We start from the raw sequence: 14191 nt of genomic DNA on the forward strand, positions 1-14191 counted from the left end.
GTGCTTCGACGCCTATGGTGTGGACCAGTGTTGCTGTGGTTTGTGAGGCTGGTCTGGGGTGGTGCGCGGGGGGGGGGCGGGCGGGGAGCAGTCGGGCTTCGCCCCGCAAGTGGGGCTGGGCTGGGGGTGACTCACAGAGCTCGCAGAGTTGGGCCGGTCTGGTGCATTTCACTCTGTTTCTGCATGGTTTTTTGCTGGCTTTCTTGGCCTTTGTTGTCTGGGCTGCCCGTTCGTTCCCGCAGCCGGGCTTGGGTGCTCTCAGGAGTCCTCCTCTGTGTCGGCCCCAAAACCTCGAACCTGCTGCCGCTTGTTTGTTGATGTAGGATCATTGTTGAAAGAATTATTCGCCTTTTGTTGCTCTTGGAAATGCAATTAATACTCTGGTATCACAGCACACAGCTCTCAGGATCGCGCTGTCTCCTGGCACGGCCGCTCCAGACCCGTCGCCATCTTAATCCCCCGACATCATGATAATTTAATAAGCAGTATCAGAATGAGTGTAACTACAGGACAAATAAGCCAGTTTCTTCAAGAACTAGATTGCAAGAAGAAACAGGAGAGAAGAACCTACAGATTACAAGACACTTACAAGACATGTTAACCAAATGCAATGTGCTGGCCTTGTTTGATCCCTAATTTAAAAAAATCAAAGGTTTTACAAAAAAGACTTTCATAAGGCAGGTTGGGGAAATTTGAACACTGACTTAGTAGTTGATGATATTAAGTAATTATTTTTACTTTTTTAGGTGTGATAATTGTATTTTGATTTTTTAAAAAAAGTCCTATCTTTCATAGATACATATTGAGATATTTATAGAAGAAATCTTATGATGCCTAGAAGTTGCACCAAAATAATGAGAAGGGAAAGACACGAGTGTGCACACAAGTATCTCTGATGACAATTTGACCATGATTTTCACAATTTTTAAGCTGGATCATGGGTACTTGGGTCCATTATCTTATTCTCTTTTCTTTTCTATATTTTTGAAATTTTACATTATTAAAAGTATATAAGTTAGTAAACAAATAATAGCATGTATTTACTTGTAGCATCTTACATTATATTTTGATTATTTGCTCGTGTAACTGCTTTTCCATCTTAAATCATTAGTCCCTCCCAAAACAAAATGCAGAAAGTCTAAAAGTTAAACATTCACTTCAGGACGTAGAAATGAAACAGTAAAATTAATTTAAAAATGATGACTAAAGAAAAAAAATAAAGATAGAAGAGCTGAAATTAAAAAAATAAATAACATATAAGGCAGAATGGCAGAAATCCAAAACTTGATTATTTAATAAGACTAATAAAATTGAAAAGTCTCTGCCAATGTTAACTGAAGAAAAAAGCAGAAGGCGCACAAATGAATAATACCTGCACTAAAAATGGACACATAGCTACAGATGCTGCTGATTACATAGACAAGGGAATATCATGAACAGCTTTCGCTAACATACCTGAAAACTCAGTCGATGGACAAATCCCTAGAAAAATATGTACCCAATGAATTTAAGAAGAAAAAACTTGAATCAGGAGTGAACAATCTGCCCACAAAGGAAACACCTTATGAAGACTGTTTTACAGAGGAGTTCTAACAAAAATTCAAAGAAGAAATAATTTTACTTGTAGAGAAACTCTTCTAAACATAGAAGGAAAAAAAAACAACTCTTGTCTCTGGGTGATATAATATAACTTTGAAACCAAAACAGCAAGGACAGTATGAGAAAGAAAAATCAATCACTGATTTAGAACCCAATCATAAACAAAACTTTAGCACATCTAAGCTGGCAACGTAGCAATCATGTCCAGATACATGTATGCATAAACATACACAAAACACATGTAAGAAACACAAGCAAATATTTATCTCAGTTATGCACAGTTGACTGCATGTTTGGCAATATAAAAATTTTACCCACCATATCAAAATATTAAAAAAGAAATAACATATGATTATCTCTCTATATAAAAAAGTTTAGCAAAATGCAACACTTATTTGAATTAGAAGACTCAACATAGTAAAGATGTCAATTCTTCACAAATGGACCTATAGGTTTAGTGAAATTCCTATTAATATCCCAGAAAGAATCTTTGTAGATAAACTTATTTTACTATGGAAAGGCATAGGCCTTAAACAATCTTGAAAAAGAAGAATACATTATGAGAAATCACTCCATCCAATGTTAAGGCTTACTATATTACTACAATAATCAGGACAGTGTGGTATTGGTAGAGGGATAGTATATAGATCAATGAACCAAAATAGACAACCTGCTAAAAGAGCCACACAGTTGCGGTCAACTGATTTTTGACAAAAATACAAAAGTAATTCAACAGTGGAAGGATTGCCTTTCAATAGATGGTGCTAGAGCAATTAGACATCCATCACTAAAAAAAAATGAGTCTCATACCTTGTATAAGTCTCACATCTTATAGAGACATTAGCTCAAAATGGATAAAAGACTTAAATGTAAAATATGAGAGTATAAAACTTTTAGAAAAATAATTTTAATAATAATTAGCAGAAAACCTTTGGGAGCTAGAGCAAGGCAAAGAGTTTTTAGAGTTGATACCAAAAGCATAATACACAGAAAGAAAAATCGATAAATTGGGCCTTATCAAAATTAAAAACTTTTCCAGTGCAAAAGACCCTATGAAGAAGATAAAAAAATTAAGCTACAGACTGGGAGAGGATATTTGTGGGTGACCTATCAGACAAAAGACCTGTATCTAGAATATATGGAGAATTCTAAAAACTCAACAGCAGTGAAACAAACAATCCAATTAGAAAATGGGCAAAAGATATGAACAGGCATTTCACTGATGAAGATATAGAGATGGCAAATAAGCACATGAAAAAGTATCTAACATCATTAGCCATTAGGGAAATGGAAACTAAAACCATAATGAGATTCTAGTACACACCTAACACGATGGTTAAAAAAAAAATAGTGGCAACACCAAATGGTGGTGAGGATGTGGGGAAGTGGATCACTCATACATTGCTAACATGGTATAGCCAATCTAGAAAACAGTTTGGCAGGTTTTTAGAAAATTAACCATGTACTTACCATATGGCCATAAGCAATTGTACTCTTGGGCTTTTTTTCCCCTGGAGAAATGAAACTGATGTTCATACAACACCTTGCATGAATATGCAAAACAGACTTTAATCATAAGAGCCCCAAACTGGAAACAACAAAAATGTCTCTTAATGTGTATATGTATGGTTAAATACACTGGGATCCATAGTGTGGAATACTACACAGCAATAAAAAAGAACAGTCTATTGACACATGTAACAACTTGGATGGATCTCAAGGGAATTATTCTGGATGAAAAAAAGCCAATCCCAAAAGATGCACATTGTATGATTCCATTCATATAATACTCTTGAAATGACAGAAGTAGAGAGATGGAGAAGAGATTAATGATTGCCAGAGATTGGAGGAAGGAGGGAGGTGGTTACGGCTGTAAAAGGTTAGCACCAGGGATTCTTGTGATCAGAATGTTCTATATCTTGACTGTGGTAGTGGTTACATAATATCTACATATGTGATAAGATTGCAGAGAATTAAATGCACACACACACACACACACGAGTGTTAGTAAAACTGATGAAATCTGAATAAAGTCAACAGATTGTATCAATGTCAATTTCCTGGTTTTGGTATTGAATTATAGTTATGCAAGATGACACCATGGGGGAAACGCAGTGAAGGGTACACGCAATCTCTGTTACATGTCACAACTGTATGTGAACTTAGAACTGCTTCAAAAAGTTTAAAAGTCCAACATCTCCTCATGATCATAAAACAAAAACAAAAGTAAAACTCTTAGCCTTTCTGGATTTTAAGCAAACTTTTTTATTTTGATAAAGGACACTGACCAAAAGAAAACAAAACAAAACAGTAAACTTCATAGTTACTGACATTATATTAAAAGTGTCTTCGTTAACATCAAAAGCAACATAAGAATATTCACTATTATAACTTCTGTTCAACATTGTACTGAAGAGCCTACCAAGCTCAACAAAACAGGAAAACAAAATGAAACATACAAGAGTCAGAAAGGAAGAAACAAAACTGTCATTTTGATCCAGTGATATTATTATCTATGAAGAAAACTTAAGAATATTTACAAATGTTTTGAATATGGGAATTTAATGAGTTGTTTCAGGAAATTCTCTCCTTGTTTCTTCCTTCTGCCAACGTGATTGATAATCAACGTACAGGTGTAAGAGTACCACTAGTTATACAGGGACATTAGGAAAAAGAAACTCATAAATAGAAAATTAAATCAGATATAGAATCACGACCTCACCCTTCAAAGTCTCTTAGAGTCTCTGTCAAAATCTTCATCTACCTCCTCATCTTCCTTTAAGTAAGTGTGGACTAGGATTTAGGCACAAAATTATTTCCTATTTAATGTTATCATTTTAATCTTTATTAGAATTGTGATGGTATTCGCTATGATTTAGATATTCACTTGTATGAGATTTCAACTCTATTACAGGTCTTATAGGCTTTTGTAGATAGATGTGCCTGAGCATTTAACCTCCATTTATGGCATTGTTTCTTTGGGAAAATACATTTTGAATTACAAACACTCCTTTGGAATGCAGCCCATTTGTAAGTCAGAGACCTTGGTGGAGGCGGGAGTCTGAGGCTCCTGAATTCGACAGCTGCTGTCTGTGACTGTCTCTTAGCCTTCTGAATAGCATATGCAGAGGGCTTAAGCTTTCCAATGTTTTTGTCCGAGTGTGAGCTAACTGAGAAGCTACCCACCAAACTGAGAAGGTATCCTGAGACCAAAGAATGAGGCAGGCATTTTCCATATGGTTTACAAGAAATTTATTGTTATTAATCATTATTGACATGTGGTTAATGACAGGGAATGGATTGGGTGGACTGTTGATCCCTGTGCTGTGCAGCTGCTTTCTCTACAACCCCTGGTGGGAGGAAACGAAACTTATAAGGGACTTAGGGACAAAAGCGGAGCTGTGCCAAAGAGAGAAAGGTGGAAGTGGAAGATTCCCACGCATCTCACAGCCTCCTGTTGCTTATCTTTGGGGTTGCTGGTGTCAATCCTCTTATATTACACAAGCATAGCATTCTGTTCCTTTCCCTTCCTCAGTTACTAGGCAACCTGTGCAGGGGAAAGATTATAACTTGAAGCCAGAGCTCCAAATGCCACAAGGATGGGGTGAGTTCTGACCAGCATTCTTACAGCTTTGTTTCCCAAATTTCTTGTAGTAACAGATATTAAGGGATGTATGTAGTGGGTTTAACAGAGACCCCCCCAAAAATTATATGTCCAAGTCCTAACCCCTGTACCTGTGAATGTAACCTTCTTTGGACATAGGGTTTTTGCAAATGTAATTAAGTTAAGGGTATTGAGATAAGATCATCCTGGATTATCTAGATGGGACTCCAATCCAATGACAAGTGTCATAAGAGACACAAAGAGGAGAGACACAGAGGCCATGAGAAGATGAAGGCAGAGATTGGCATGATGCTGCCACAAGTTAAGGAATGCCAGGATCCATCAGAAGCTGGAAGAGGCGAGGAAGGGTCCTCCCCCAGAGCCACTGGAGCAAGTCTTGCCCTGCTGGCACCTTGATTTCAGCCTTGTGTCCAGAACTGTGAGAGAATGAATTTCTGTTGGTTCAAGTCATCCTGTTGATGGTAATTTGTTTCTGCAGACCTAGAAAACCAATACAGTGTGTTCCACGAGCTCCTCATATAGAGTAAGCCAGTGCTGCCAACTCCCACAGCCTCGATTCTGTTATGAAAGCCTTGGTAGATAGACACGTCCCAGGCACTGAGCTAAGAGTTACATAGGGCTTCTCAATTAATCCTTGTAGCAAAACTGTCTTCCACTTCGAAATATGGCAACTGGGGTTTTGAGAGTTAAATCGCTTGCTCCGGGACACAAGTAATAATTCTACCTACCATTTATTGAGCATCTACTTTGTGCCAGACATTGTGCTAAACTTTGCAAGCAACTGTCTGTGGTAGGTACCATTCATTCATTCCTATAGCAAATATTTCTAGAGTGGCACTGTCCTAGAAGCTGGGACATAGCAGTGAACATGACAACAATAATCACTCCCTCATGGAGCTTGCATACTATAAACAAGCGAGTCAAATATTATGTCCGACAGTGCTGAGCACTATTAGAAAAACAAATCAGGGGAGGGAGAAAGGGAAAGTGTAGGGAGTTACAGTTTAAACAGTCTGGGGAGGTTTCACTGAGATGGAGAGGCAAAGACCATGATGGTGCGGGAGCTGTGCTGTCTGGGGAAGGTGCTCCAGGCTCATCCGTATGTTATAGAAGAAGAGTCTGAAGCTCTCAGAGGTGACGTGACCTGCCCAAGGCCACACAGCTATGAATAATAATGAGACAACTGTTTTTTTTTTTTTTTTGTCTTTTTTTGTCTTTTTTTCGTGTCCAGCAACGGACCGTAACCCTCAGTGTCGCGCCCGTACCGGACCAGGACCGGCAACGGGATCGCAACCCTCGGTGCTGTGCCCGCCCCTCGCTCAGCCAGTGAGCGGGAACCGGTCTGTATGTGGGATCCGAACCCTCGGTGGGAGCGCCACTGCTCTCCCAAGCGGCGCACCGCAGCAGTGCGCCACCGGGCCGGCCGAGACAACTGTTGATACCAACTCTGTGGAAGACGCTTTAAAGTCATTGTTCCTAACCATTACAATAACTCCACCAAATTATTATATTTTATATATACATACATCATATATATTCTTATATTGTGTCATGGAGGTATAATTGACAAATGAAATTCTCTCTCTATAAAGTGTACAGTGTAGTGATTATATATACACACACACTGTGAAATGATTAGCACAGTCAAGTTAACTAACACATCCATCAATTCACATAGTTACCATACACTCATGCACATGAGGGGTCTTTAAAAAGTCTATGGAAGGATTAGTATTTTTATTTATTTATAGTATTTTATTAGTATTTTTCCACAAACCCTTTGAAGTACCCTTGTGGGTGTATATATATGTGTATATATATATGTATACATGTATATATATGTATATATATGTGTATAAATGTGTATATGTATGTATACATGTATATATATATGTGTGTGTGTGTGTGTATGTGTGTGTATAAAATGAAATAAATAAATACAGGTGAGGACCTTGAGCCTTAGAGAGGTGACATGACCGGTCCAACGACATGCAGTGGTGAGTGGCCATGCACATGCCCTTTCTGCTGCCACAAATCAGTGCCTGCTGGCCGCCACCTCATGGCAAGTCTGCTCCAGGGATGAGCTCCTGGGCTCCAAGGCTACGTAGGCTGTCAATTTCTGTGAGAGAGGTTGTCAGCTGGAGCTGTGGAAATATCATAAAGCTCCTCTCCTATCTGAAGAGGTTGATACTAAAGTCTCAGCTGGAAGCATATAGAAAATCTATTTCCTTTTCTCTGTAAATCCTCTTGGGTCCCACTAATTTTTATTGATCGTTAAGGTGTAAGGGTTAGGAGTAGGTGGGGCTTAAATTTTTATCCTATCATTTTATTCCCTAAAACACCAGTCCCTGTCACAAACACTTTCTTGATTACATGTGAAGCTAGTATTTGGTTTTTAACATATTTTTAAAAACGTTTTTATTGATGGTAATTTATTTGTTCAATGGTTGTCTGTGCCTCAAACTGTGGGAATTCGCCATCTAGTGGCTTAATGCTGAAATTACTCTTCCCTTGTAATTCAGTGTTCGGTAGCAAATTTCAGAATGTTTCTCTTCATCTAGAAGCAGAGAAAATGATCAGAGTTGTACAAAGAAGCAAACCTTTCTTATTAAAAAATAATTTTGAATAGGAATTCTACGTGCACAGGGAACTAGGCTGTAGGAGAATTAACAATTTAAGAACAAATTTCCAGGTGTAATTGAGCCTCTCATGATGAAATTGTCCATACTTTTCTGAAAACATTGAAATGATTGTGAGATTGGGAGGAATAGACAGCTCATGAATGTCTTGCAGCTTTCAGCCATGGAAAGACCCAGTTACATAATTCTTAGTTTTTTGTTCCTTCCGGCTAAAGGATAGAAGGTATTTCTCAGGTCATGCAGGTCTTGGGGTCAAATGGGGTTAAAAAACAAAAAAAGTGTTTCTCTGCTCATCTCCCATCCATATCCCCAGCTATGACTGAGAGTTCTCAAGAGGTTGTCTCTTGTGTGCCTTTGTGTGGCACAGTGGGTTCCAGAGCCAGCCTGGATTTGACCTTGGGCAAATTATTAAATTTTCTTTGCCTCAGTTTCCTCATTTTTCATAGGGTTGTTGTGAGGATTAAATGAGCCGATATATGCAAAGTGTTTACTACAGTGCCTGACACATGTAAATGCCATATATGGGCTTGCCATTAGGATTCGGCCCCCATACACTGTCTGCTGTTCTCTCTCTCTGTCGCAGGTTCCAGCTCCAGCCCTCTGCAGCAACTGTGAGGCTTCGGCTTTTCCTGAGGCCCCATGGAAATGCTTGACTATGGTGCCGTCTGCTGGATCACATGGTGCTGGTGCATAGCTGTGCTGAGATGCTCTGCAGATCCTAGCAGCAGAAACAGCTGATGGGTCAGAGCCTTCAGGGTGGGTACATTGTACTCTGTTCTCTGACCAAAGCTTTTCTGTCACAAAGTGACATCCCAAACAGTGATGCCTATGCTTCCACTTCCTTACTGATGTCTTTTTGGTGTAGCAGCTTCCTCTCTCCAGGAGTCATGAATTACTGACACCTGCTGTACCTGAAAGCATTACGAGGTGGTTTGGTATAGCACAGCACAACACAGCACAGTGTTCAAGAACGTGGTCTTTGGAGGTTTTCTGCTTGTGCTCAACCCTCTGCTATTAATCATCTGTGTAACTGTGGGCAACTTATTCTGTGCCTCAGTTCCCTCATCTGTAAAATGGGGATAAAAAAATTAGTACTTTCCTTATAGGGAGGTCTAGTGGGTTGAGTAGTGTATTCTCAAAATTCATGTTAATTCAGAATTTCAGAATGTGACTTTATTTGGAAATTGGGTCTTCGCAGATGTAATTAGGTAAGGATCTCAAAATGAAATCCTCCTGGATTTAGGCTCTAAATCCAATGAGTGGTGTTCTTATAAGAAGAGACTTAGAGACACACACTGAGAGGAAGGCTGAGTGAGGCCAGTGGAGCTGGAGGCAGAGGCTGGAGTGATGCTGCCACAAGCCAAGGAATGCCAGCTATCACCAGAAGGCAGAAAAGGCAGGGAAGAATCCTCCCCTAGAGGCTTCGAAGGTGAACCGACCACTTGATTTCAGACTTCTGGCCTCCTGAGCTGTAAGAGAATACATTTCTGTTGTTTTAAGCCACCAAGTTTGTGGTCATTTGTTACAGGAGCTCTAGGAAACTGATGCAGGAGTTTACCAGGGTAAAACAAGTTACTGTGTACATTCTTTGTACAAATTAGCAACAGCCTATGTCAGCTGTTTTTTCCTGTGGGGCAGTGTAGCATAGTTGGTAACAGCACAGGCAGCTGTAACTGACAGACCAGGGGTGGAGTCCTGGCTCAGAAACTTACCAGCTGTGTGACTTTGGGGGCTGTTCTGCAACTTCTGAAGGTCTTGGTTTCCTTATGGATAAAACAGAGTCATAACAGTTGCTGTCTCCTAGGGCGATCGTAAGGATAGGATCCTAGACACGAGCACTCCACACATGCGTGGCATTAGCATGCACGCTCCTGGTGTGGCTGGAGCAAGCGTGTGCAGTAGGCTTGCCCTCTTTCAGGATGGCTTGTTTCCAGAAGCTTCCTGGGTTCCATGCGTAATAAGAAACACATTGTGACTTTGGGGGCTGTTCTGCAACTTCTGAAGGTCTTGGTTTCCTTATGGATAAAACAGAGTCATGTGTCCTGAGCGGGAACAGAATCTCTTTCGGTGCTTCCCACATACCTCTCCCAGAACCAGGTGTCTTTTTGTTTCAACATGTAAAATGTGAGTTGAACACATGGAGCAGACCTTGTAGGGGTGGTTCAGGCATCAGCTGGGATGCCCCGGGGTGTAGTAGACTGACTTGGAATACTTGTATGGGGTTTTAGTGCCGACTCTGCTCCTGTGCTATTTCGGGAAATGACATCTCAGAGCCTCAGATCCTCATCTGTTTAACAGAACTCAAATACCTGCCTATACTGGTTAGGATGATTTTGGCTGCATGAAACAGAAAATCCGACTCAAACTGGTTCACAAGGAAATGTAGACTCTCCTGTAATAGAAATTTCTTATTCCTCGCATATAACCAAGACGATCTCCACAGCTGTCTTTTTTTGTATCTTTCTTAGGACTGAGGAAACCTTCCCAGCAGACTTCCCCTGGCGAGCAGAAGGGGTTGACTAATCAGCATCCCCCTCTGGACCAGGGAGTGGAGCCTGTGCCCACGGAAGCCCTCAGCTGAGTGGGGCTGGTGGATCAATGGACAAAAAATCAGGGGCAAGAGGGCAGATGGATGGGGCCAGGCTGCCCGGTGGTGTGAAGCTAAGAATTAGATGATGTGTGTGAACGTTTTTACCCTGTGGATTTTAAAGTGTCAGGTATTTTTTTTTAATGGTGGGGGTTTGGAGTAGATACATCTAATATTCCTTCCAACTCTGTATTTTCATGAATTTTCAAATAATAGCCATTTCCACTGGCCTGATGAATTTTATAGTTGTGCTCAGGAATGCTGTTGGATAACAAACTGCTGACTAGTCACATGCTTGGGGCACCAATACAGCAGCAGCAGAAAACAACAGTATCACAAAAACTGCCATCACCACCACCACCAAACCTATTAACAACCAAAATGAGAAAAATCTAGGGAAAAGCTCTTTTTGGTTTCAGCATTCCTGTGTGCTTTGTTTTGTGGCTTAGTATTATTTTTGTTTAAAATTCATGTGGGAGCATCATAATGTTTTCATGCTCAGGGGTATTAATCCATATGTCCCAGACTGGAAAATATTATAGTTATTTATCAAGGTTAAAAAAATGTAAAAAAGCAAATCCTTTTCTGATTTACTTTTCTATATGATAATCATGTAATTTTTCTACATTTATCTGATAATAGATATAATGCAAAATTGTAATTCTGAAAAGGGACCTGCCTTCCACCAAGCAATGATGTCTCTAGTGGAGAGGCAGATAGATTTGCCTTTGGTCTTAACATTTCTATTACAGATTTAGATAAATCTATCGAAAAAATTACTATCAAATATGGGCTTATCAGACAAAGATGGGGAGAAAGAGCTAAGATTATAGACTTATAAGACTAAGAGAGTAGTCTTAAGAATCAAAATGATTTCTACAGGATTTAATGCTGAGCTGAAACCAGTGAAGTGAGAATAAACAGAGGCAAATAGCTCTAGCTTAGCACTTAATTTTTAAATTTTACTGAAAAAGAGAGAGAGGAAAAAGACCTGGTATTTTAGCTTATCTCCAGCCCACTACGTGTAAGCAGTGAAAGGAGGTCTCATCAGTCGTAGGCAGCATTCACGGGAGTGGAGAGTCCAGGTTCTGTATCTGGCATCACTCAGATAACCTGGCAGCTGTATTTTAAGAAGGGCATTGAGAAACTGAAGAAATTAGGTAATAAAATGATTGTCCTTAACATGAGCAAACTGATATATTAAGTCCTTAATATATGTTATCTCTGATTTTCACAGAGCCCTGGAAAAATAGATATTATTGTTTGCACTCTGCAGGAAAGGGAAATTAACCAGAGAGATTGTCACTCAGTCTCCTCCTCCTCTCCCAACCCCCTTGGCCAAGTTAGGAAGTTTAATTCAAGCTTCTGTGCTATTTTTGTTAGTCTGGGAATGTCAACCAAAGGACATAGGGCTTGGAACAAATTTTTCACATCACACTGTAGGGGATCAGAATATGCCACCCCCAAATATGCCATTTTGGCATAAGGATTATTTTGAGTTGAAGGCAATTGAGAAATAAACAAGCAAAAAGCTCTCTGCCTCCCTCTATCCATTTGCCTAAAAGTAGGCTGAGACTCTTATTAGCCCAAACAGTGTGACAGGAATCTGCGCAACAAACCTCACTAAAATAACCCATTTCTTCCATCAGTTTCCCCCATATATTTACTTTCCCACAGTTTGTTGCCCCTAAAAAGCTAAATCCCTTTGTCTTGTCACTTCTCTGTGAATTTATCGTTCTTTGTTCAGATGCTATATAAGCCCGAGTTTTTTTTTTTTGTCTTTTTCATGACCGGTAAGGGGATTGCAACCCTTGGTGTGGTGTCGCCCACACCGCGGTCAGCCAGTGAGCGCACGGGCCATTCCTATATAGGATCCGAACCCGCGGCAGGAGCGTCGCTTCGCTCCCAGCACTGCACTCTCCCGAGTGCGCCACGGGGCTGGCCCTTATAAGCCCAAGTTTTAATCACCCCTTGAGTTGTTTATTCATTACTAAATTTCTCCCACACATGTATGTGCTGCATGTGTTAATAAACTGTTTTTCTCTTGTAAATAAATCTGTCAGTTAACTCCCAGGCCCCCAGCCGGAGAATGTGGGAGGGTAGAGGGAAAAGGTTTTTTCCTTCCCTACAATACAAAATGTTTATTGGGAGAGGATCAGCAAGAGATGGGAGGCCTAGTCCCCACCCTCCATCATCCCACAGAGAGGAATTGGGGGGCGAGGACACGGGTGGACATGCAGTGTGGGGGTCCGTGTTCCAGGGGAGCGACCCCTCCCTTACTGCTCTCTCCCTGTTTAAAGGGTGAGCGTAGAGAGATGCTGACAGTGGGAAAACAGTCAGTCTAATTTGGATCTAGATTCTGCAAGCCTGAAAATGTTCTTGGTGTACCCTCATAATTAATTAATTTAGCTGGTATGTAGCTCTAGATGGGAAATCACTTTCCTTCCAACAGTTGAAGGCAGCATTCCCACTGTTGCTTTTGAGAACTCTGAAGCCCTGTAGATTCCTGTCTCTGTGTGAGTGTGTGTCCTACTTTTCCCCCTATCTGGAAATTTGAAGGAACTATTCTTTGGCCCTGCTGCTCTGAAACATGAGGTGTCTCCGTGTGGGTGACCTCCATGTACTTTGCAGGGCACGAGATGAACTTACCCATCTGGAAATTCAGGTCCTTAACTTTTAGGAAATTTTCTTTCCAACTCTCTGCCTAGAAGAGTGTGAGCCTGGCTGCCAGCCTCTGGGAGCTGAGTCAGGGAAGAAATCTGGGGTGGGGAGGATTTGGAGCGTGGGAATCAAGCCCCATGCACAGTAGGTGAACTTACTGACTCCGTTTTTCCAGAGACCTGGTGCCATCAATTCCTGAGCCTTTCGGGGGTTGCACAGTGCAACGCGGGCTGCTTCTCTGAATCTTCCTGCTGCCTCCAGAACACTCTCCACTCCAATTCCCATTGTTTCTTTCTCTTTCTCTCATTCAGTTGGGTTGTGGGAAGGAGTAGAGGTAAATGCTTGTGTTCAATTCTTCATATTTAGTGGCAAATTTTTTCTAAGCTCTTTACATGTATTAACTCATTCCCAACTATCTGGTGGAGTAAGGACCATTATCCCAATTTTACAGATGAGGAAACCGAGGCAGAGAAATGCCAAGTGACCTGCCCAAACTCACACAGCTAGTAAGTGGCAGACCCAGAATAAGAACCCAGGCAGTCTGATGCCTGGTCCCAGATGCTTAGCCATGAAGCTGTTCTGCCTACTCGCAACTTAGCAAATGACAGAAGAGGAACAGGAAAGGTCGAAACTGACAAGACAGAGAATGGGAATGGAAGTACGGAGATGGGAGATTTCATCAGTTTTCTTGGAGACTTGAAGCGAAAGGGAGAACGCTGACCTGTGAAACGGAGGAATGGTACCTGGAACAGTGGGAAAGGTTGGCCACAGAGGGGAACTTTCAGCCTGGTAGAGGTTAGAGGAGGCTCCTGGCTTGAGGCCTGAAATACATAAAGGGTGGGATAAGAAGTGGGCTGACGATGGGGAGTCCAGTTTGTGCACTCGGTTCTTGGGAGGTGAAAAAAATCTTCCTTTTTTAATGCGCCAGTGAGCCAGTGCAATGGCAGGCTCTTATAGAGCAGTGATTCTCCAGGTGCATCTGCATCACCTGGAGGGCTGTTAAAACACAGATCGATGGGCTACCAACATTTTTAGGGGATTCAGTACATTTGGGGTAGGACCTGAGTATTTGCATTTCTA

Source organism: Galeopterus variegatus, unplaced genomic scaffold, assembly GCF_000696425.1.
Source record: "Galeopterus variegatus unplaced genomic scaffold, G_variegatus-3.0.2 Scaffold5524, whole genome shotgun sequence".
Taxonomy (NCBI): domain Eukaryota; kingdom Metazoa; phylum Chordata; class Mammalia; order Dermoptera; family Cynocephalidae; genus Galeopterus; species Galeopterus variegatus.